At 48.4% G+C, this 26406-nt stretch overlaps 1 protein-coding gene across 1 annotated transcript in view; it reads right to left on the reverse strand.

The window, feature by feature from the left end:
- The window catches only part of DHCR7 (7-dehydrocholesterol reductase), a 42457-nt gene extending 34774 nt beyond the window's left edge, over positions 1-7683 (reverse strand). The window contains exon 1 of the mRNA XM_040327927.1: positions 7587-7683. The gene's annotated coding sequence lies outside the window, so the exon portion shown is untranslated. The remainder of the gene's footprint in view (positions 1-7586) is intronic.
- Between the last annotated feature and the right edge of the window lie 18723 nt (positions 7684-26406).

The following is a 26406-nucleotide window of genomic DNA, read 5'->3' on the forward strand; positions in this document are numbered from 1 at the left end:
TATTAGATTGTAAGCTCTTCTGAGCACGGCGCCCTCTTAATCCTCTTTTTTTTTTGTATTGTAACTGTATTGTCTACCTTTTAGATTGTAAAATGCTATGTAAGCTGTTGGCGCTATATAAATGCTGTATAATAATAATAATAATATTCTCTGTCATATGTCATAGGCGTGCGCACAGGGTGTGCCTGGGCACACCCTAATCACCCCATATGGGGAAGATTCTCCCTGTTTAGACCCCTGATATTTCAACAAAGACCCCTAACGGGTCTTCTTAAAAAATTACAAAAATTATAAAAACATGTTATAAATAAAAAAAAAATTTTAATTAGAAACAAAAATTTGAAAATAAGTAGGGCTGTGGAAATTAACTTTTAATTAATCGATTAATCTTTAATTTTTTTGATCGATCAAAATTATTTTGATTTGTACTCATCTCTCCGCCGGCTTCAGGGAGTTCCGTCGGAGATCCGGTGACGTCCCGGACACCGGCGGGGCTTGCCGTGTCCATCTGAAGGGCTCCTTTGCTGTGCCTTCATATCTGCATGTCGGCGGGACCTTCCTATCTGCCACACGCAAGGGCTGTTACACTTCCCTCTATCACTTCCCTCTATCAACCTGGAATTCTACAACCATCCACTGGGAGTTGTGATAGTTCCCTTCATGGGACATCTACATGCCGACGGACTGATATTAACTTCTCCTCATCTGGATTCAGCAGTGGTATCGTTGTACACATTTTATACCATATCATACTTAGCTACATGTTTTTATGACTGCTTTTGGTACCGTTTGGTATTACTCGCACCATTTGTACAGTTTATGTAGCTACATCGATTTTATCTCCAGTGCAATATTTATTTTGTTACCTACTTGAAGACTATAAAAATTTTAATGCTATTCCCATTGAGCGCTGCCTGTGTGTGTTTTTTGTATCCTGCTATCCATTTTTCCAGTGGTTGGTAGCTGCACTGGGAATCAGTCTGCAAGGAGATCAGCTAAAAGTAGTTGGATCTGTATGTGCGTTATAATTAATCGAAATTAGTCGATTAATCGATTAAAAAAAAATCGATTAATTAAACACAAAAATTTTGATCAGTAACAGCCCTAAAAATAAGAAATAATAAAAAATTATACTTAGGTGAACCTGTCCACTATCATCCTGCCCCCGGAGCATGAGCTGGACTGCCTTATTGATGTTGGTTTATTGTGGTAGTCGCTAATTCGCTAACATGTCTTGGTTCTGTACTGCTACCTTTTGACCCCTGCGCGGGTCCTTGCTGGGTTTTATGCCAGATGTTGGCTGTGCTATTGTACGTTTTGTATGTCTATGTGTTGTTGCAAATAAAATAAAAAAAAGATAAAAAAAAAGAAATAATAAAAAATTATAAATAAATAAATTATAAAACAAATTGTAAAAAATAATAAAAAGTAAAATTAAAATTAAATCTACTTACACTGTCCACTGCCCTACTGACACCAATCTCTGCCCTACTGACACTGTCCATTGCTCTACTGACACTGTCAGTATACATACACATGCACACGCATATGTGGTTGATCTTTAGGGCGCAGACCCTAATGCAACAGGCTGCGCACACCTATGCATATGTTGTATTACTGATGTGTGTATATAGGGAAGAGTGATGTTTTTCCTCGTCACCCCAGCATGCACACAGTGACATTTGAAGGATTTCATAGCCCACAGGCATCAATATGGGTGGAGAGTGTCACAATTTGGGGGAAATACCAATCCTTTGATGAAGGTGACAATAGCTACACTTTGTGTCACCCCTGAGTGACGGGGATCAGATCAGACTGATCTCCATCTGAATGTCACACCATGATGTCGGGGGATGGGGACTCCTATCGGAGATAATTAGAACTTTTAAATCTCCAGCCTCTTGGTTGGGTCTGTGTATTGGCCAGCTGTGACCTTGCAGGGGGTCCTGTTGTTTGCACCCCCCCCCAGGAAGAGATCCATACTGTGATATCATTAGCAGTGGAATGTGACCCCCAATTTAAAGTGTATCTAATCCCGAGAACACAAATGTCATATTTTGAAGATTACCATTCCTAAAGCCCCGTATCGGATCAGAATATCGTACACAATTTTTTTTTTTTTAATCGATCGTACGATAATCCGATCGTTAGTACACAGCTTTCATCTGAAATTTTCAGAAGGGACATACACAAAAAAAAATTCTCGTATGATAACAGATCGTACGATTTTCATTTAATCAGTACAGGTTTTTTTTTCGGAAAATACAATACTTCCAAATTTTTATTGTATCGTACGAGAATACGGAGAAAAGAAGGCAAAAAAATGGACGATCATTCTTCCGACAATCTCATTGTCTGTATTAGGGCACTTTCACACTGCCAGCGACCGTGTGTTGGTGGCAAAGCGGCGCTATTTTCAGCGGCGCTTTACCGCTTTTAAACCCCGTTAGCGGACGAAAAAGGGTTAAAGGCGCCGCTTTGCTGGCGGTTCGGCGGCGCTGCCCATTGATTTCAATGGGAAGGGGCGCTTTAGGGGCGGTGTATTCACCACCCCTAAAGCGCTGCAAAGAAGCTGCTTGCAGGACTTTTTTTGAAGTCCTGCCAACGCAGCGTCCCAGTGTGAAAGGGGTCTTAGAATTTAAGCAGCCCATAGATGAGCCTTTTTCCATTCAGCCAATGATTGAACGAAAAAAATTCCCCCATTCCCCCCTTCCACACACCTGATGTGGATGGGAGAGTCCTCACTGCTTTAAAAGTGGGGGGGGGGACGTCCCCACTGTCAGTAGGGCAAAGGACAGTGTCAGTAGGGCAGTGGACGGCGTCAGCAGAGCAGTGGACGGCGTCGGTAGAGCACAGACTGGAGTCGGTAGAGCACAGACTGGCATCGGTAGAGCACAGACTAGCATCGGTAGGGCAGAGGACGGTGTCAGCAGGACAGTGGACGGTGTAGGTAGGGCAGTGGACAGTGTCAGTAGAGCACAGACTGGTGTCAGTAGAGCATGGCCGGTGTTGGTAGGGCACAGACTGGTGTCGGCACTGGCAGTGAACGGTGTCGGCAGGGCAGTGGACGGTGTCAGTAGGGCAGTGGACGGTGTCAGTAGGGCAGTGGATGGGGTCAGTAGAGCAGTGGACGGGGTCAGTAGGACAGAGGACGGTGTCAGTAGGGCAGTGGACGGTGTCAGTAGGGCAGTGGACGGTGTCGGTAGGGCAGTGGACGGTGTCGGTAGGGCAGTGGACAGTGTCAGTAGAGCACAGACTGGTGTCAGTAGAGCATGGCCGGTGTTGGTAGGGCACAGACTGGTGTCGGCACTGGCAGTGAACGGTGTCAGCAGGGCAGTGGACGGTGTCAGTAGGGCAGTGGACGGTGTCAGTAGGGCAGTGGATGGGGTCAGTAGAGCAGTGGACGGGGTCAGTAGGACAGAGGACGGGGTCAGTAGGGCAGTGGACGGTGTCAGTAGGGCAGTGGACGGTGTCAGTAGGGCAGTGGACGGTGTCGGTAGGGCAGTGGACGGTGTCGGTAGGGCAGTGGAAGGTGTCAGTAGGGCAGTGGACGGTGTCAGTAGGGCAGTGGACGGTGTCAGTAGGGCAGTGGATGGTGTCAGTAGGGCAGTGGACGGTGTCGGCAGGACAGTGGACGGTGTCGGCAGGGCAGTGGACGGTGTCGGTAGGGCAGTGGACAGTGTCAGTAGGGCAGTGGATGGTGTCAGTAGAGCACAGACTGGTGTCAGTAGAGCGTGGCCGGTGTTGGTAGGGCACAGACTGATGTCGGCACTGGCAGTGAACGGTGTCGGCAGGGCAGTGGACGGTGTCGGCAGGGCAGTGGACGGAGTCAGTAGGGCAGTGGATGGTGTCAGTAGGGCAGTGGATGGTGTCAGTAGAGCAGTGGACGGTGTCAGTAGGGCAGTGGACAGTGTCAGTAGGGCAGTGGACAGTGTCAGCAGGGCAGTGGATGGTATTTTCCCTTTGATTTTCTGATCATGTGTACTAGGCTTAAGTTTATATTGTCAGTAGGGTTCATATGTGAACATAGTTGTTCTATCTACACCTCACAAAAGCACTTTATTGACGGTGAACGTTTAGATAACGCAGCTGGTGGTGACCCCATATCAGGTTCTGAGCGATTTCTCTAATCATGACACAGAAAGCCAAATGGAATCTTAAAAGGTCTTATCATTGGCTTGTGAATTTCAAGTCTTGTGTAACGCAATAATCAATGAAAAAAATGTGACATCTGCATGAGGACAAAAGCCTCTGGCAACAGGCTCTCTTACCTTTCCGGAATTTTTTTAAGATGAATCAGACAGACATTTAGTAAAGTCGCAGGGGGTCATTTTCTAAAGGCAAATCCACTTTGACCTATAAGTGCAATTTACAAGTGAAAAGTACACTTGCAATTGCACTGAAAATGCACTTGGAAGTGCAGTGGCTGTAGATCCGAGGGGGACATGCAAGGAAAAAAAAAACCAGCATTTTAGCTTGCACGTGATTGGATGATAAAATCAGCAGAGCTTCCCCTCGTTTCAGATCTTCCCCTCAGATTTACAGCGACTGCACTTCCATGTGCACTTTGCACTTGTAGCTTGCACTTGTAGTGCAAAGTGGATTTGCCTTTAATAAATGACCCCCACAGTGTTGAAGAGTCAATATATAAACCACTTATTTATTTATTACAGGCACTTACCGTATTTATCGGCGTATACCGCGCACTTTTTTGCCCTGAAAAATCGTGGGTGCGCGATATACGCCGATACCCGCGCCGAGTATCAGGACGTACAGGACGTGAGCGTGAGAGTAGCCGAGCCTGCCCGACTATACCCGAGTGTACTGCGCTCGGTATATGCCGGCGCAGTGTTCAAACTTGGCGCGGGGATCGAGCGGGGAGGACACCGCAGAAGGACGCCGGACGCGATGAAGAGGACACCCGAAGCCGCAGACGGACGCCGGACCCGACGAGGCCGCCGATGGACGCTGCGCAAGACACCAAAACTGTAAGTACTAAAATGTTTTTTTTACAGGAATGCGGGTCCACTTTAGGGGTGCGCGCTATACGCCGGAGCGCGCAATACCCCGATAAATACGGTATATAGCGCCATCAATTTACGCACTGCTTTACATTGTATAGTACATTCACATCAGTCCTTGCCCTTAGAGCTTAGGCTGGGTTCACACTACGGTTTTCCCGTCCGTCAGCCGCATACGATTTCAGTATTGAAAACGTACGGGCACGGATGGGAAAACGTAGAGATAGAGAATGCATTGCAAATCGTATGCACTCGGATGCATCCGGGTGCGTACGATTTGCTGGCAAAACGTTTTTTAAACGTACGCAAAAACGTGTTCAACCACGGTTTTGCGGTCGTTTTTAAAACAGTATGGCAACCGCATATGTTTTCCTTTAACATTAATGTTAATGGAAAACGCACATATGTGCGGTGCCATAAGTTCCCGTCCGTTTCAGCCGCATACGTTTTTTCATATAAATCGTATGCGGCTGACGGACGGGAAAACCGTAGTGTGAACCCAGCCTTACACGCTAAGAAACCCTAACTCACATTCTTACATACTGTACACATAACTAAGGCCAATTTCGTCAGAAGCCAATTAGCCTACCAGCATGTCTTTGGATTGTGGGAGGAAACCGGAGTACCCGGAGGAAACCCACGCAGGCACAGGGAGAACATGCAAACTCCACACAGGGAGTGCCGTGGTTGGGATTCACTTTTACTATTTCCTTTATATAAAAAAAAAAAAAAAAAAAAACCTTTTCATTAAAAGCACACGCCATCTGTTAAAATGTGCAAATTAACAGCTAAAAGATGCATGGAGTTAGATTGCTGCGCCACTGATTTGAGTGTTACATTGTAATTCATATTGGATTTTAGTGTCACATTGTAACATATGCAGTAAAACCTTGGTTTGAGAGTAACTTGATTTGAGAGCGTTTTTCACGACAAGCAACATTTTGCAGTATCCCAGTGCGCATGCTCCAAATTACGCCGGCAAAGACTCATTGGTTTTCGACGTGAACGTAAATTACGCCCAGCCCCATTCACGGACGACTTACGCAAACGACGTAAAAATTTCAAAATTCGACGCGGTTCCGACGTCCATACTTAACATTGGCTGCGCCATCTTTTTGGTGGTTTATCTTTACGCCTGAAAACGCCTTACGTAAACGGCGTATCTTTACTGCGACGGGCAAGCGTACGTTCGTGAATAGGCGTATCTCGCTGATTTACGCATTCTAGGCGTAAATCAGCGTACACGCCCCTAGCTGCCAGCGTAAATAGGCAGCTAAGATATGATGCCGTAGGAGGTCGTATCTTAGCAACATTTAAGCGTATCTCAGTTTGAGAATACGCTTAATGTTACGACGGTGCGGATTCGGAGTTATGACGGCGTATCTACTGATACGCCGTCGTAACTGTACCTGAATCCGGCTATATATCTGCTTTTAGTGTTGCATCGTAACGTATATCTGATTTTACCATCACTGATATGATTTTAGGATTATATTGTACCATATATCTGATACATTGTAACATACTAATGTGAATGTACATTATTAGCCAGATTCAGGTAGAGTTACGCCGGCGTATCAGTAGATACGCCGTCGTAACTCTGAATCTGCGCCGTCGTACATTTAAGTGTATTCTCAAATTGAGATACACTTAAATGTAGCTAAGATACAACGGCCTGCGCTATCGTATCTTAGCTGTCTAGTTCCGCCGGCCGCTAGGGGCGTGAACGCAGATTTACGCCTAGAATACGTAAATCAGCGAGATACGCCTATTCACGAACGTACGCTTGCCCGTCGCAGTAAAGATACGCCGTTTAAGTAAGACATACGCCGGCGTAAAGATAAAGCTGCTCTCTAGGTGGCGCAGCCCATACAAAGTATGGACGTTGGAACAAGCGTATTTTTTTACGTCGTTTGCGTAAGTCGTACGCGAATAGGGCTGTGTGTAAGTTACGTGCACGTCGTAGGCAGTGTTCGACGTATCTTAGGCATTCTATCCGACACATGCGCACTGGGATACGTCCACGGACGGCGAATGCGCCGTACGATCATAACGTCAATTACGTAGGGTCATGCCTTATTAACATAAATCACGCCCACCTCTTCCCAATTTGAATTAGGCGCGCTTACGCCGGGACATTTACGATACGCCGCTGTAACTTAGGACGCAAGTGCTTTGTGAATACAGCACTTGCCTCTCTGACTTACAGCGGCGTAGCGTATATGCGATACGCTACGCCGCCTCAACATTAAGCCGCCCTACCTGAATCTGGCCCACTTTCTCTAAGCGGTGCTCTTCTGCAGATTTTCTTTAAAAAAAATATAAACTTTTTCTTTTAAAGTTTTAGATTTTCCAGCCCCAGCCGCCCCCCTTGTCCTCTGAGGATTGAACGTAAAGAATCATTAATCGGTTATAAACATTCTCCTCCCAGAGAACGAAGGTGGTTCTCTGTCGCCGTTCCGCGCCCTGCTCTTATTAATACATATTCATGGGTTCTGCCATTCTGCATGTATTGATGTCCCAGCAGCACATAGCTGTCTATAGGTGTATATGAAGCGGCTTTACCTGCTCTGTGCTCCTGTGTGTCCTGGCCTAGCTCCATGCAGATCCTTTGTGCAGGGAGGAGGATGTGTGCAAGGCAGCTCTCTATGAGAGTTCCCCCCCCCTCCTCATCTCCCTTCCCCCTCCCATTAGGGTGACACACACAGGCAGCTGACCAATCACACACATTCAGCGCAAACACATCATCTTCCTTCCAACAGCTGGATTGGTGCAGCCGGCTCAAACCACCATCTGACAACCAGCATGTTGCCATAACAATCTGTCCACACTCATCCAAGCCGGCGTGAGGCTGAAGGTTCCTGGAAGGCGATTATTGCAGCACGCCGATTCGTTTTCGCATTCTCTTTGAAGAGCGAAAAGTGCCGGTGACTTGTCGGTATGGTTCCTCTATCGAGTTGGTTCCTGTAAGGACTTCGCAGGCGCAATCCTTGCCGACGGAAATCTCCCAACCTCGGCCGGTGACTTGTCCTTAATGTTCCCCTAACGGGAAAGTTCCTTCAATGACTGCGCAGGCGCAATCCTTGCCGACGGAAATCTCCGAACCTCGGCCGGTGACTTGTCCTTAATGTTCCCCTAACGGGAAAGTTCCTTCAATGACTGCGCAGGCGCAATCCTTGCCGACGGAAATCTCCGAACCTCGGCCGGTGACTTGTCCTTAATGTTCCCCAAACGGGGAAGTTCCTTCAAGGACTGCGCAGGCGCAATCCTTGCCGACGGAAATCTCGCAACCTCGGCCGGTGACTTGTCCTTAATGTTCCCCTAACGGGAAAGTTCCTTCAATGACTGCGCAGGCGCAATCCTTGCCGACGGAAATCTCCGAACCTCGGCCGGTGACTTGTCCTTAATGTTCCCCTAACGGGAAAGTTCCTTCAATGACTGCGCAGGCGCAATCCTTGCCGACGGAAATCTCTGAACCTCGGCCGGTGACTTGTCCTTAATGTTCCCCTAACGGGGAAGTTCCTTCAAGGACTGCGCAGGCGCAAACTTGCCGACGGAAATCTCCGAACCTCGGCCGGTGACTTGTCCTTAATGTTCCCCTAACGGGAAAGTTCCTTCAATGACTGCGCAGGCGCAATCCTTGCCGACGGAAATCTCCGAACCTCGGCCGGTGACTTGTCCTTAATGTTCCCCTAACGGGAAAGTTCCTTCAATGACTGCGCAGGCGCAATCCTTGCCGACGGAAATCTCTGAACCTCGGCCGGTGACTTGTCCTTAATGTTCCCCTAACGGGGAAGTTCCTTCAAGGACTGCGCAGGCGCAAACTTGCCGACGGAAATCTCCGAACCTCGGCCGGTGACTTGTCCTTAATGTTCCCCTAACGGGAAAGTTCCTTCAATGACTGCGCAGGCGCAATCCTTGCCGACGGAAATCTCCGAACCTCGGCCGGTGACTTTTCCTTAATGTTCCCCTAACGGGAAAGTTCCTTCAAGGACTGCGCAGGCGCAATCCTTGCCGACGGAAATCTCCGAACCTCGGCCGGTGACTTGTCCTTAATGTACCCCTAACGGGAACGTTTCTTCAATGACTGCGCAGGCGCAATCCTTGCCGACGGAAATCTCCGAACCTCGGCCGGTGACTTGTCCTTAATGTTCCCCTAACGGGGAAGTTCCTTCAATGACTGCGCAGGCGCAAACTTGCCGACGGAAATCTCCGAACCTCGGCCGGTGACTTGTCCTTAATGTTCTCCTAACAGGGAAGTTCCTTCAATGACTGCGCAGGCACAAACTTGCCGACGGAAATCTCCGAACTTCGGCCGGTGACTTGTCCTTAATGTTCCCCTAACGGGGAAGTTCCTTCAAGGACTGCGCAGGCGCAAACTTGCCGACGGAAATCTCCGAACCTCGGCCGGTGACTTGTCCTTAATGTTCCCCTAACGAGAAAGTTCCTTCAATGACTGCGCAGGCACAATCCTTCCCGACGGAAATCTCCGAACCTCGGCCGGTGACTTGTCCTTAATGTTCCCCTAACGGGAAAGTTCCTTCAATGACTGCGCAGGCGCAATCCTTGCCGACGGAAATCTCTGAACCTCGGCCGGTGACTTGTCCTTAATGTTCCCCTAACGGGGAAGTTCCTTCAATGACTGCGCAGGCGCAAACTTGCCGACGGAAATCTCCGAACCTCGGCCGGTGACTTGTCCTTAATGTTCCCCTAACGGAAAAGTTCCTTCAATGACTGCGCAGGCGCAATCCTTGCTGACGGAAATCTCCGAACCTCGGCCGGTGACTTGTCCTTAATGTTCCCCTAACGGGAAAGTTCCTTCAATGACTGCGCAGGCGCAAACTTGCCGACGGAAATCTCCGAACCTCGGCCGGTGACTTGTCCTTAATGTTCCCCTAACAGGGAAGTTCCTTCAATGACTGCGCAGGCGCAAACTTGCCGACGGAAATCTCCAAACCTCGCCCGGCATCCAGGCTCATTCTTTAACATCCCCGTGGATTGGAGGATGTTAAAAAAAAGAGCGAGGAGGCCGAGCGAGCGGAGCGAGCGGAGCGAGCTGTCCGAGCGAAGCGAGGACGTGAGGCCGACCGGCCACTTACCTCGAAATCCACGTCGCCCTGGATGCCGGCCGAGGTTCGGAGATTTCCGTCAGCAAGTTTGCGCCTGCGCAGTCCTTGAAGGAACTTTCCCGTTAGCCGGAACCATCTCGGCACATCAGATTGCGCCTGCGCTGGAACTTCCACGATAGCTGGAACCAGCTCGGCAGATCACCGGCATCCAGGCTCATTCCTTAACATCCCCGTGGATTGGAGGATGTTGAAAAAAGAGCCAGGAGGCCGAGCGCAGCGAGGGCGTGAGGCCGACTGGCCACTTTTCTCAAATTCCACGTCACCCTGGAGGTTCGGTGATTTCCGTCGGCAAGGATTGCGCCTGTGCAGTCCTTACAGGAACCATCTCGATAGCCGGAACCATATATTCAGATCACCGGGTTAAAAAACAAAACAAAAGAAAATTAAAATTTGCGACTTGGCCTTGCGCAGTAAAAATGCAAAATATTCAACAGCCATTAATCACAGTGGTGAGTTACGACCCTGATGATGGTTCTGGTTTTCACATGTTGGAGCATGTTCTAGAACACAGGTGTCAAACGCAAGGCCCGCGGGGCCGAATCCGGCCCTCCAGGCCATTTCATGTGGCCCTCGCACCTCTCCAGCTGCAGGAGAGCTCCAGACCTCCCCTGGTCCTCCTCCAGACCCTTACTTTCTGCTTTCAAGCAACCCATCCAGCTTCTTCCCAGCAGCAGCATAAGGAAAGGGATGCACTGTGATGTAAGGGAGAGCGGGGAACTCAACTTCTGATGGTGGGGTGGCTCTTGACATCTAATATATGGGGGAGGGGATGCGCTGGACATCTAATCTTACAGATACAACCGGCCCTTTGGAGGGAAATCACAATGCTAATGCGGCCCACGGTGAAATTGAGTTTTACACCCCTTCTCTAGAACATGGGTGCTCAACCTGTGGCCCTCCAGCTGTTGTGGAACTACAACTCCCATCGTGTCTCTGCCTTTGGGAGTCATGCTTGTAACTGTCAGAAGCTTGCAATGCCTCATGGGACTTGTAGTTATGCTGATGCGACCCAAGATGAAATTGAGTTTGCCACCCCTGTATCTAGATCATAGGTGCTCAACCTGTGGCCCTCTAACTTGCAGAACTACAAGTCCCATGAGGCATTGCAAGCTTCTGACAGTTACAAGCATGACTCCCAAAGGCAGAGGCGTGATGGCAGTTGTAGTTGTAGTTTTGGAGCACCCATAGGGTCCTTATCCGATCTTTTCGGTATTTAGGAGATGAGTAGGGACACGCCTTCATCAGATAGAATAAACATATTCCAGAGCAAGTGACCTTCTTCCCTTCCCTCCAGGATGCACTAATTGCTCACGTCTTTCTGGTAGGGACATAGGCAGCTCTAGGCTTTGTGAGGCCTTAGGCAAAACTTGACATGGGGCCCCCCCACTCACACCCTTGATGGGAAAAAATAATTCAAGGACAAGAGCCTCTTCCCCACAACCCTGGCCGGTGATTTTGGGGGTCTGTGGGCAGGGGGCTTATCGGAATCTGGAAGCCCCCTTTAACAAGGCGGCCCCCAGATCCTGCTCTTTAATAACTAAGGGGCGGGGGCCACAAGGTGATGTCACCTGGTGAACCCGCCCCCTTGTGACGTCATTGACTGAGGGCATGCTGGGTCATTGAGGGCACAAGGGGTGGTGTCACCAATATTCGCTGAAACCCACTTTGCTTTAACCGCTTGCCGACCGCCCAACAACCATGTACATCGCCAGAACGGCTTGGCTGGGCAAATCAACGTACCTGTACGTTGCTTTGAAAATCCCAGCGTGCGGGCGCGCTCACACGCGCCCACTGCGAGCTCCGTGACCGTGCCCGCGGGACCCGCGGACTCGGTGTCCCGCGATGTGTAAACATAGCATTTCCCTGTTTCGCCTAGTGAAGGAGCAGTGATCAGTGTCGTGTCACTGGTAGCCCAGCCCCCACACAGTTAGAATCACTCCCTAGGACACACTTAACCCCTTCCTCACCCCCTAATGGCTAACCCCCTTCCCTGCCAGTGTCATTTACACAGTAATCTGTACATTTTTATAGCACTGATCGCTGTATAAATGACAATGGTCCCAAAATAGTGTCAAAAGTGTCCGATGTGTCCGCCATAATGTCGCAGCGATACATACAAGACCTAAAACAAAGCCCAGAGTCAGGTGACATATGGGAGCTTAGACTTCCCTGGCCCCAGGCTTGGGCTTATTGTGTTTATCTCACCGGTATTCACATAACGTTTGGGTGTTGTATGTCACATAAATGCTTTATGTAAGTTGTATCAAAAGGAGGTGGTGCCTACACAACACCCAGATTTAATGTGTTACTAAACCCAGCAGCCTGCATTCACCATATCTGGTCTCCCCAGGACCCTGCATTCACCATATCTGGTCTCCCCAGGAGCCTGCAGTCACTATATCTGCTCTCCCCAGGAGCCTGCAGTCACTAGATCTGCTCTCCCCAGGAGCCTGCATTCACTATATCTGGTCTCCCCAGGAGCCTGCATTCACTATATCTGCTCTCCCCAGGAGCCTGCATTCACTATATCTGGTCTCCCCAGGACTCGGCAGTCACCATATCTGGTCTCCCCAGGACCCTGCATTCACTATATCTGGTCTCCCCAGGAGCCTGCATTCACTATATCTGCTCTCCCCAGGAGCCTGCATTCACTATATCTGGTCTCCCCAGGACTCGGCAGTCACCATATCTGGTCTCCCCAGGACCCTGCATTCACTATATCTGCTCTCCCCAGGAGCCTGCATTCACTATATCTGGTATCCCCAGGAGCCTGCATTCACTATATCTGGTCTCCCCAGGAGCCTGCAGTCACTATATCTGCTCTCCCCAGGACCCTGCATTCACTATATCTACTCTCCGCAGGACCCTGCATTCACTATATCTGGTATCCCCAGGAGCCTGTATTCACTATATCTGCTCTCCCCAGGAGCCTGCATTCACTATATCTGCTCTCCCCAGGACCTTGCATTCACTATATATGGTCTCCCCAGGAGCCTGCATTCACTATATCTGCTCTCCCCAGGACCCTGCATTCACTATATATGGTCTCCCACAGTACACAGAGCATGGAAATGCAATAGTTTTAGCAAATATAAACTGCTAAATACCTTTTCTCATTAGCAGTCTTGTGACTTCTATCAGTGTCTGGTTAAAGCTTGTAGGAGGAGTTTTCATTCTCCCCTGATTGTCCTATGCAGGACCCCTGAGCCTCTGTCTGGACAGTGCTGATTGGCTCTGTGCTGATCACATGCACTCTGCCAAGCAGTCGTGGCTGGTGCTCAATTCTCTTTGGGGGGGGGGGGGCGACCTGTTGAGCCTGTTCCAATTAAGGTCAGAGCTTGTTACTTTGGTTTCTGCTCCCCTTAATTAGCCTAAATCAAATGTTAAAAATTTATATTTTGGGTGAACCTCCACTTCTTAAAAAAAGCAGGCCATGCATGTCAATCCAGGTTGACATGCGCTTTGTTTATTTGGATGGAAGGTACATCATGGGCGTGTAGTGCGTACTGTAGGTGTGATTTCAGACAGTATTTTTTACTGTTGTGTTTTCTCTGTGAGTCATTTGGATACAATGTTATGTAACCTGTAAAAAGGCCGATCTCAGGAGTATACACCCAGAAATGTTCTCACCAGACTGACCTGGAAAGAGGTGGGGAGGAAACACGGGGACGCTCGCCACAATTTGGAAACGCGTACAGCAGCTGCGAATCTCTCTTTGCGGCAGCTTTGAAGAACAGAAGACAGAAGTCACCTTTATAGGGCGTCATAGGTGTGCGCAGCTTATTTCATTGGGGTGCGGGTGTGCACCCCAAAGCTCAAACACGTGGGCTTGTGTGTTTGTAATAAATAAATAAGTAAATATATATATATATACAGTGGAACCTCGGATTACGAGTATAATATGTTCCAGGAGAACGCTCGTAATCCAAAGCACTCGCATATCAAAGCGAGTTTCCCCATAGAAGTCAATGAAAACAAAAATAATTTGTTCCGCATTGACTTCAATGGCATGCAATACCGCATGCGGCCAGAGGTGGGTGGGGGCGCCCTGGAGAGCCTTGGAAATGGTCGGAAAGGCCCGAGGACACCTCGGCTGACCTCGGCAAACCTTGTAAAGGCTCGGAAACTGAGTATTTCCGTGTCTTTCCGAGCATTGCCGAACGGCGCCCCCCCTACCTCGGGCCAAACGTGGAACTGCACACCGCTTTGGCCTAAATCCTGCTCGTTTTGCGAGACAACACTCGCAAACCGAGTTAGGATTTTTTCAAAAGCAGAGCTTGTATTGCGAAACACTCGTTAACTGCGTTACTCGCAATCCGAGGTTCCACTGTATATATAAATATATATATATACATATACACACACACACAGTATATACACACACTCTTAATAAATGTAAAAACCAGTAGGGCAGAGGCTGGTGTCAGTAGAGCAGTGGACATGTCACTCGGGCAGAGGCTGGTGTCAGTAGGGCGGTGTCACTTTTTTTTTTTGTATTTTTTTTTACAATTTTATATTTATATATTTTTTTTTTTACAATTTTTTATTTTTTAATTTTTTTAAAAAAATGTTTTTCCTTTCCAATAACAGTTTTATTTAGAGATTGTTCAATACAAAAGAAAATAGAAAATACATGCAAGACATTCCTCGTAAGCAGTGAACAGTGGAGTGGTCATTAACAATTTTTTTATTTATATATTTTTTTTCATTTTTAATTTTTTTATTTATTTTTTTACTATTTTTTTTTATATTATTTTTTTTTACTATTTTTTTTTTTTTTTTTTTTTTAGGAGCCCCATGAGAGAAAGGGGCTTTTGTAAAACATCAGCAGGGGGAATCTGTGCCGGACAGGGTGATTAGGGCGTGCCCAGGGACACCCAGCACACGCCTAATGCAGGGCGTAGAAGGACAATATTTTAATCCCTTGCATACCTATGTTTGTGCTGGGAGCATGCTGGGCCGCGCACTTCCAGCACAGGTACTGGGCTCCATCCGAATGCCCCCGAGTCTCATACTAATGATCAAGAACCGACAGGCAAAGTTCCCAATTACCTGATCAGGGGCCGCCCGTCCATTGGGGACGCCTGGGCACCGCCCCATCTCTCCACACGACCCACTATATGCAATGGATAGATTCATGCACAGTGTGAATCTATCCACGGCCGCCACACTACACTACACTGACCACTGCAACACACACACACTACACTGACCACTGCAACACACACACACTACACTGACCACTGCAACACACACTACACTACACTGACCACTGCAACACACACTACACTACACTGACCACTGCAACACACACTACACTACACTGACCACTGCAACACACACTACACTACACTGACCACTGCAACACACACTACACTACACTGACCACTGCAACACACACTACACTACACTGACCACTGCAAAACACACACACTACACATACCACTGCAACACACACTACACTACACTGACCACTGCAACACACACTACACTACACTGACCACTGCAAAACACACACACTACACTGACCACTGCAACACACACTACACTACACTGACCACTGCAACACACACTACACTACACTGACCACTGCAACACACACTACACTGACCACTGCAACACACACTACACTACACTGACCACTGCAACACAGACTACACTACACTGATCACTGCAACACACACACACACTACACTGACCACTGCAACACACACTACACTGACCACTGCAACACACACTACACTGACCATTGCAACACACACACACACACACACACACTACACTGACCACTGCAACACACACTACACTACACTGACCACTGCAACACACACACACTACACAGACCACTGCAACACAGACTACACTACACTGACCACTGCAACACACACTACACTACACTGGTCTGTGTAGTGTAGTGTGTGTTGCAGTGGTCAGTGTAGTGTAGAGTAGTGTGTGGTGAAGTGTGTATTGTAGTGGACAGTGGTCAGCGTAGTGATCAGTTTAGTGTAGTGTGGTCAGTGTAGTGTCTATTGTAGTGGAGACAGTTTAGTGTAGTGGTCAATGTACATACTTGCCAACTGTCCCGTTTTTAACGGGACAGTCCCGTTATTTGGGACCTAGTCCCGGCTAATTTAGCCTGCCGGGACTTGTCCCGGCTAGTGGGGAAGGCAGGTGCGGTAGTCGTTACCGCTGCGCAGTCCTGTGGACGGAGAGGAGGCGCTGTGAGCTTGTCACAACCTCGAGCATCCAGTCAGTGGGTGGATCCATGTGCTCCCCCTCCCCCGGCTCCTCCCAGGCTCCCCTTCTCCAGCTCTGCGGATCTCCTACCATGTGCTGTGCAGAGCGTGGATGACTGCCGCCGCCGTCGCCGCCGCTGAGCAGCTCCTTGACCTTCTCTCCTCCTGGATCATGGACCGGACTGCCGTCACAGACCTGTCACCTGCCAGAACATCGATCATCAGAGAGGTACTCACTGTGATGACAGTCCGCGGCGCTGCCCGACATCCTGTGACGTCACTGCCTGATCGAGGGTGCCCTGAACATCCCTGCTGACCTCACACCACACTCCTGTCATCATCATGCTCCTCGTCATCCCCCTGTTCCTGGCATTCCACCATCCCACCTCCAAGGCCTGTCATACATTTTATCACCTCCCTGTCACTTCCTACCGCCCACCCCTGTCATCTCCATCCTTCCTGTCACCTCCCTGTCATCTCCATCCTTCCTGTCACCCTCCTACCACCCACCCCTGTCATCTCCATCCTTCCTGTCACCTTCCTAACACCCACTCCTGTCATCTCCATCCTCCCTGTCACCTCCCTGCCACCCACCCCTGTCATCTCCATCCTCCCTGTCACCTCCCTGCCACCCACCCCTATCATCTCCATCCTCCCTGTCACCTCCCTGCCACCCTCCCCTGTCACCTTCCTAACACCCACCCCTGTCATCTCCATCCTCCCTGTCATCTCCCTACCACCCTCCCCTGTCACCTCCCTAACACCCACCCCTGTCATCTCCATCCTCCCTGTCTCCTCCCTGCCACCCACCCCTGTCATCTCCATCCTCCCTGTCTCCTCCCTGCCACCCACCCCTGTCATCTCCATCCTCCCTGTCACCTTCCTACCACCCACCCCTGTCATCTCCATCCTCCCTGTCACCTCCCTGCCACCCACCCCTGTCATCTCCATCCTCCCTGTCATCTCCATCCTCCCTGTCACCTTCCTACCACCCACCCCTGTCATCTCCATCCTCCCTGTCTCCTCCCTGCCACCCACCCCTGTCATCTCCATCCTCCCTGTCACCTTCCTACCACCCACCCCTGTCATCTCCATCCTCCCTGTCTCCTCCCTGCCACCCACCCCTGTCATCTCCATCCTCCCTGTCACCTTCCTAACACCCACCCCTGTCATCTCTATCCTCCCTGTCACCTTCCTAAAACCCATTCCCGTTTCAATTTCCTGTAATTCTCTCTTTATTGAGTAGACCCTATAATCTGATAAGTAGGCGAAGATTATGCGGAGTGGGTGGAGCTTCGGGGAAGTGAGTGTGGTAATTAATAGCTGTGCTGCAAAGTGTCCCTGGAATTTTTTTTCAAATGTTGGCAACTATGAATGTAGTGGACAGGTAGGCCAGTGTAGTGGTCAGTATAGGAATCAGGTTAGTCAGTGTAGTGGTCAGCACTGGAATCGGGTAGGTCAGTGCGGTGGACAGTTAGGTCAGTGTGGTGGTCAGTCTAGGAATCATGTAGGTCAGTGTAGTGGTCATTGTAGGAATTTGGCTGGTCAGTACTATTGTAGGAAGGGAAGGGACTCAGAGATTGCTAAAAGTCCATATGTTAGGGGGGGCGCAAATTTCTTGCCTTACCCCGGGCGCTGACAACCCACGCTACGCCACTGTATGCGCGTACCGCTGGTACCGTTGCTTTGTCCTCACTCGGCATCCCAAGTACTGTGCCGGATCTGAACAGCTGTTTTCTGATAGTGATAGCCAATCACATGATCAGGAAGCCATTGTAGGCATTAAGAACCCTTTTTTTCCCAATCAAATCATTTTTATTGAATTTTTCATCATACAGTAAAAAAGCACATAAAACATATCCATCCCATATCTCCCATATCCATCCCATATCTTCCATAAGAACCCTTTAAGCAGAGTCAGTAAGGGGTTAAAGAACCGAAGCCCTAAGAAAGCTACCTTTGTACATAGGGGGTAGGGGGTTGTGCCTATTGCCCCGGGGAGGGAATTCAGAGAATGTTTTTTAATGAGCTTATTTGCTAAGCCACTGGTACCCAGCCTGTGGCCCTTTGACTGTGTGGCCCTCAGGGCCCCTGCAGACGCTCAGTCATCTGTGTTTTCCTTACCCAAGTTCATTCTCCAGCCCGCAAGGAAAAAATATTCTTTAGAATGGGTTCCCGTAGTTAAAGTTGACGTCTAATCTGCTTATATTTTGCCTTCCCTGGTCCCTCCCCCCCTCATCAACATGCTAATTACCTTTTTAAATTGCATACATACGTTATTTTAGAGATCTCGTAATTTTAGTAATGTCATCACTAGGTCTCTGTGCTTCTCTCTACTATGCAGGCAGATCATGGCTGGTGGGAGGGGCCAGCAGAGAGGCATTACAGCACCCTGCCTCAGTACTCCTCTCAAAAGCCCTGAGTCCTGATATAAGCAGAGGGCTCTCGGGAGGAGTTATGCATGTATCAAAATGCCTTGATGGGTGGGTGTCAATCTGGAGCATGTTTGGCCACGGAAAGTCTCTGATGTTGTATCGTGTCTGCAGTCTCTGACCATCTCCTGTATCATGTCTGCAGTCTCTGACCATCTCCTGTATCATGTCTGCAGTCTCTGACCATCTCCTGTATCATGTCTGCAGTCTCTGACCATCTCCTGTATCATGTCTGCAGTCTCTGACCATCTCCTGTATCATGTCTGCAGTCTCTCACCATCTCCTGTATCATGTCTGCAGTCTCTGACCGTCTCCTGTACTATGTCTGCAGTCCCTGACCATCTCTTGTATCATGTCTGCAGTCTCTCACCATCTCCTGTATCATGTCTGCAGTCTCTCACCATCTCCTGTATCATGTCTGCAGTCTCTGACCATCTCCTGTATCATGTCTGCAGTCTCTCACCATCTCCTGTATCATGTCTGCAGTCTCTGACCATCTCTTGTATCATGTCTGCAGTCTCTCACCATCTCCTGTATCATGTCTGCAGTCTCTCACCATCTCCTGTATCATGTCTGCAGTCTCTGACCATCTCCTGTATCATGTCTGCAGTCTCTCACCATCTCCTGTATCATGTCTGCAGTCTCTCACCATCTCCTGTATCATGTCTGCAGTCTCTCACCATCTCCTGTATCATGTCTGCAGTCTCTGACCATCTCTTGTATCATGTCTGCAGTCTCTCACCATCTCCTGTATCATGTCTGCAGTCTCTCACCATCTCCTGTATCATGTCTGCAGTCTCTCACCATCTCCTGTATCATGTCTGCAGTCTCTCACCATCTCCTGTATCATGTCTGCAGTCTCTGACCATCTCTTGTATCATGTCTGCAGTCTCTCACCATCTCCTGTATCATGCCCGCAGTCTCTGACCATCCCTTGTATCATGTCTGCAGTCTCTCACCATCTCCTGTATCATGTCTGCAGTCTCTCACCATCTCTCGTATCATGTCTGCAGTCTCTGACCATCCCTTGTATCATGTCTGCAGTCTTTGACCATCTCCTGTATCATGTCTGCAGTCTCTGACCATCTCCTGTATCATGTCTGCAGTCTCTGACCATCTCCTGTATCATGTCTGCAGTCTCTGACCATCTCCTGTATCATGTCTGCAGTCTCTGACCATCTCCTGTATCATGTCCTCAGTCTCTCACCATCTCCTGTATCATGTCTGCAGTCTCTCACCATCTCCTGTATCATGTCTGCAGTCTCTCACCATCTCCTGTATCATGTCTGCAGTCTCTCACCATCTCCTGTATCATGTCTGCAGTCTCTCACCATCTCCTGTATCATGTCTGCAGTCTCTGACCATCTCTTGTATCATGTCTGCAGTCTCTCACCATCTCCTGTATCATGCCCGCAGTCTCTGACCATCCCTTGTATCATGTCTGCAGTCTCTCACCATCTCTCGTATCATGTCTGCAGTCTCTGACCATCCCTTGTATCATGTCTGCAGTCTTTGACCATCTCCTGTATCATGTCTGCAGTCTCTGACCATTTCTTGTATCATGTCTGCAGTCTTTGACCATCTCCTGTATCATGTCTGCAGTCTCTGACCATCTCTTGTATTATGTCTGCAGTCTCTGACCATCTCTTCTATAATTTCTGCAGTCTCTGACCATCTCTTGTATCATGTCTGCAGTCTCAGACCATCTCCTGTATCATGTCTGCAGTCTCTGACCATCTCCTGTATCATGTCTGCAGTCTCTGACCATCTCTTGTATCATTTCTGCAGTCTCTGACCATCTCTTGTATCATGTCCGCAGTCTCTGACCATCTCCTGTATCATGTCTGCAGTCTCTGACCATCTCTTGTATCCTGTCTGCAGTCTCTGACCATCTCTTGTATCATTTCTGCAGTCTCTGATCATCTCCTGTATCATGTCTGCAGTCTCTGAACCATCTCTTGTATCATGTCTGCAGTCCCTGATCATCTCCTGTAGTATGTCTGCAGTCTCTGACCATCTTCTGTATCATGTCTGCACTGTCTCTGTAGCCTTACCTTCCCTCAATATTATGTGTGGCCCCTTGGTGGTGTCAGGGGCCACACTTCACATTCACATGTCTCTCTAGGAACCTTTAACCATTCAGTGGCCTCCCCTGTGTCTGGCCATGTCCCCTCCCCCTTCCCTCATATCAGTCAGGAGTTCAGGGCTGAGCAAACATTGTGGATTTCAAGGCTGTGCAAACATGAAGGACGTCACCCCGCTCCTATCGATCGATATTACCCACATACAGGCAGATCAATCAGAAGTAAAGTCACCCTGGCTTCAATATTTAGCTGCAGCTCAGGACTGCCCTCCAGTGGCAGAGATGGAAATTGATTTTTTTTTCTGTTTTAAAAGCATTTATCAAAGTTAGCAACTTAGAGGAGCGTTGTACTGAGAATTTGCTGTTTACGTGTTTAAAAAATAATTTAGGCCATTTCTTGTATCACGTCTGCAGTCTCTGACCATCTCCTGTATCATGTCTGCAGTCTCTGACCATCTCTTCTATAATTTCAGCAGTCTCTGATCATCTCTTGTATCATGTCTGCAGTCTCTGACCATCTCCTGTATCATGTCTGCAGTCTCTGACCATCTCTTCTATCATTTCAGCAGTCTCTGACCATCTCCTGTATCATGTCTGCAGTCTCTGATCATCTCCTGTATCATGACGGCAGACTCTGACCATCTCTTCTATCATTTCAGCAGTCTCTGATCATCTCTTGATCACGTCTGCAGTCTCTGACCATCTCCTGTATCATGTCTGCAGTCTCTGATCATCTCCTGTATCATGTCTGCAGTCTCTGACCATTTATTGTATCAAGTCTGCAGTCTCTGATCATCTCCTGTATCAAGTCGGCAGTCTCTGATCATCTCCTGTATCATGTGTGCAGTCTCTGATCATCTCCTGTATCAAGTCGGCAGTCTCTGATCATCTCCTGTATCATGTGTGCAGTCTCTGATCATCTCCTGTATCATGTCGTCAGTCTCTGAACATTTCTTGTATTATGTCTGCAGTCTCTGATCATCTCCTGTATCATGTCGTCAGTCTCTGACCATTTCCTGTATCAAGTCTGCAGTCTCTGATCATCTCCTGTATCATGTCTGCAGTCTCTGACCACCCCTTGTATCATGTCTGCAGTCTCTGACCATCTCTTGTATCATGTCCGCAGTCTCTGATCATCTCTTCTATCGTGTCCGCAGATTCTGATCATCTTCTGTATCACGTCTGCAGTCTCTGACCATCTCCTGTATCATGTCTGCAGTCTCTGATCATCTCCTGTATCATGTCTGCAGTCTCTGACCATTTCTTGTAACATGTCTGCAGTCTCTGATCATCTCCTGTATCATGTCCGCAGTCTCTGACCATTTCTTGTATCATGTCTGCAGTCTCTGACCATCTCTTCTCTCATGTCTGCAGTCTCTGACCATCTCCTGTATCGTGTCTGCAGTCTCTGACCATCTCTTGTATCATGTCTGCAGTCTCTGACCATCTCCTGTATCATGTATGTAGTCTCTGACCATTTCCTGTATCGTGTCTGCAGTCTCTGATCATCTCTTGTATCATGTCTGCAGTCTCTGACCATCTCTTCTATGATGTCTGCAGTCTCTGACCATTTCCTGTATCATGTCCGTAGTCTCTGACCATCTCTTGTATCATGTCCGCAGTCTCTGATCATCTCTTCTATCGTGTCCGCAGCTTCTGATCATCTTCTGTATCACGTCTGCAGTCTCTGACCATCTCCTGTATCGTGTCGGCAGTCTCTGACCATTTCTTGTATCATGTCTGCAGTTTCTGATCATCTCCTGTATCACGTCTGCAGTCTCTGACCATCTCATGTATCATGTCCGCAGTCTCTGATCATCTCCTGTATCATGTCTGCAGTTTTTGACCATTTCTTGTATCATGTCCGCAGTCTCTGATCATCTCCTGTATCATGTCTGCAGTCTCTGACCATTTCTTGTAACATGTCTGCAGTCTCTGATCATCTCCTGTATCATGTCCGCAGTCTCTGAACAGCTCTTGTATCATATCTGCAGTCTCTGATTATCTCCTGTATCATGTCTGCAGTCTCTGACCATTTCTTGTATCATGTCTGCAGTCTCTGACCGTCTCCTGTATCATGTCTGCAGTCTCTGATCATCTCCTGTATCATGTCTGCAGTCTCTGACCATCTCCTGTATCGTGTCTGCAGTCTCTGACCATCTATTGTACCATTTCTGCAGTCTCTGACCATCTCCTGTATCATGTCCGCAGTCTCTGACCATCTATTGTACCATTTCTGCAGTCTCTGACCATCTCCTGTATCATGTCTGCAGTCTCTGACCATCTCTTGTATTATGTCTGCAGTCTCTGATCATCTCCTGTATCATGTCTGCAGTCTCTGATCATCTCCTGTATCATGTCTGCAGTCTCTGACCACCTCCTGTATCGTGTGTGCAGTCTCTGATCATCTCCTGTATCATGTCTGCAGTCTCTGATCATCTCCTGTATCATGTCTGCAGTCTCTGACCATCTCCTGTATCATGTCCGCAGTCTCTGACCATCTCTTGTATCATGTCCACCTAACATTTTGGTAAAAAGTACATTAAAGTCAATTTTAGAAAGTTCTTGATCTTTCTTACAAGCGGTGGGAGGGGACGCCCCCCTCCCTCCCGCCACCCTCTGGTGTTTCTCCTGGCTTGCCCGTGTGATTGGCGAGCTGGAGAATGAACCCGTCGCCGCCAGAAGTTAGCCATAGAGATTTCTGGTGACCAGATGGTCCCCAGTCATCTCTATGACCCTCGGAGGCTCGGGTCACGTGTGAGGTCTTATAGACCCCCGCCTCTCTCCATAAAGAGGACCTGTCACACACTATTCCTATTACAAGGGATGTTTACATGCCTTGTAAAAGGAATAAAAGTGATAACATTTTTTTTTTTTTTTGAAAAAGAGAAAGTGTAAAAAATAAATAAAAATAAAAGTAAAATAAAGAATAAAAAAAATGAAAGCTCCCTGTCCCTGCAAGCTTGTGCGCGGAAGCGAACGCATACATAAGTCGCGCCCACATATATAAACAGCATTTAAATAATGTTCTGCCGAAATAGCCAACTCATCAAAATCTCCAACTACGTCACTTCCATGAACTCTCCAGCAGCAGATTTCGACAAGATGGCTCTACTGTCCATGCGTGCCTGCGTGCGTGCGTGCGCGTGCACCCGACAGAATAGAAACCCCCCACAGCTGTTGGAGAACTCAACAATGTTTTCCTCGGATCTACCAATCGCCACAGTGCGCATGCGCAAGGTACGTCGCTAACCTTTTTTGAAAACTCATCACATTCTCCAACAGCTGCTGGGGGTTTCTATTGTTCTGTCGGGTGCGCGTGCGCGCGCACGGCCAGTAGAGCCAATTCGCCTAAATCTGCTGCTGGAGAGTCACCGGAAGTGACGTAGTTGGAGATTTTGATTAGTTGGCTATTTTGACAGAACACCGGCCGCCTCTTTCCACAACGTCCTGGGTTCCCTGCATGCTTTGCAGCTTCTCCTCTGTGTTTAACCAGTTAACAACCGCCCTATAGACGATATACGTCTACAAGGCGGTTGCTTAACTCTGGGAGGACGTCCATGAACGTCCTCCCAGAATCGCGCTCCCGCGCGGCCTCTGGGGCGCGCACACGGGACTGTCCGTGACCGCCTGGGCATCACGGATCACGGTAAATCGCTGCTGATAGCGGCGGTTTACCACGTGATCGCTCCGTCCAATGACGGAGCGATCACTAGTAAACAAACCGGCGTCATGTGATGACGCCAGTTCCTCCCTCTCCTCTCTGTACCGAACGGTACAGTGTGGGAGGAGAGGGGGGGGAGAGAGCAAATGCAGCACGAGTGCTGTCGGCTGGATCTGTGACAAATGCAGTCACAGATCCAGCCAGCCATCCATCCCTGCTCAGCCATCCCTGCCCAAGACTGTGCAATACTCTGCAATACCCCACACCACTCTGCAATACCCCACACTACTCTGCAATACCCCCACACTACTCTGCAATACCCCACACTACTCTGCAATACCCCCACACTACTCTGCAATACCCCACAATACTCTGCTACGTCGCCTATGGGGATTTTTAAGTAGCAAAGTTTGGCGCCATTCCACGAGCGTGTGCAATTTTGAAGGGTGACATGTTGGGTATCTATTTACTCGGCGTAACTTCATCTTTCACATTTATGCAAAAGAATGAAGAAAAAATACTAAATTTGCTAAATTTTATAATTTATAAACAAAAAAATCATTTTTTTTACAGAATTTTCAGTCTTTTTTCTCTTATAGCGCAAAAAAAACAAAAAATGGTGATTAAATACCACCAAAAGAAAGCTCTATTTGTGTGAAAAAAAGGACGAAAATGTCATTTGGGTACAATGTTGTATGACTGAGTAATTGTCATTCAAATTGTGAGAGCACCGAAAGCTGAAAATTGGTCTGGTTATTAAGGGGGTTTACGTGCCCAGTGGTCAAGTGGTTAAGGACTACATATCCCATGGTACATTGCTGCCTGCAAGCTGTGATTCCCGGACTGACTCCACCTCCTGAAACTCCTCCTCTCAGTAGTTCTGTAGTCCAGAAGGCGGGCTACGGGAAATGTGTGACACAGCAGTGACTACCCACAGGACAAAGTGACTACGGGTCACAGAATTGAAGGAAGGAAATGTGCGGGGATCTTAATAGAGCACAATCACAAACTTCAAGATTGTTCAGATTATTAGAAGAAGGCTGAAAAGAATTCTAATACAATGTGGAGATTCATTTAGGAATTGACCATAGTCATAGGTACACTTTAATAGCCAGATTCAAGTAGGGCGCCGCATCTTTAAGCGGCGTATCGTATCGTATTTACGCTACGCCGCCTTAAGTCAGAGAGGCAAGTACTGTATTCACAAAGCACTTGCCTCCTAAGTTACGGCGGCGTAGCGTAAATGGGGCCGGCGTAAGCGCGCCTAATTCAAATGAGGATGAGGGGGCGTGTTTTATGTTAATGGTGGGGTGACCCGACGTGATTGATGTTTTTTTACGAACGGTGCATGCGCCGTCCGTGTACATAACCCAGTGTGCATTGCTCCAAAGTACGCCGCAAGGACGTACTGGTTTCGACGTGAACGTAAATGACGTCCAGCCGCATTCACGGACGACTTACGCAAAATTTTCAAATTTAGACGCGGGAACGACGGCCATACTTAACATTGGGTACGCCACCTAAGGGGCAGCTTTATCTTTACGCGGCGTATCTCTTATGGAAACGGCGTATCTTTACTGCGACGGGCGCACGTACGTTCGTGAATCGGCGTATCTAGGCATTTACATATTCTACGCCAAACTCAACGGAAGCGCCACCTAGCGGCCAGCGGAAATATTGCACCCTAAGATACGACGGCGCAGGCTGTCGTATCTTAGCTAGGTTTAAGTGTATCTCAGTTTGAGAATACACTTAAACTTACGACGGCGCAGATTCAGAGTTACGTCGGCGTAAATCTTTCTGAATCTAGCTATAAGAGAGTAAAGTTTGGAAGCAAAAAA

This window comes from Rana temporaria, chromosome 11, assembly GCF_905171775.1.
Source record: "Rana temporaria chromosome 11, aRanTem1.1, whole genome shotgun sequence".
Taxonomy (NCBI): domain Eukaryota; kingdom Metazoa; phylum Chordata; class Amphibia; order Anura; family Ranidae; genus Rana; species Rana temporaria.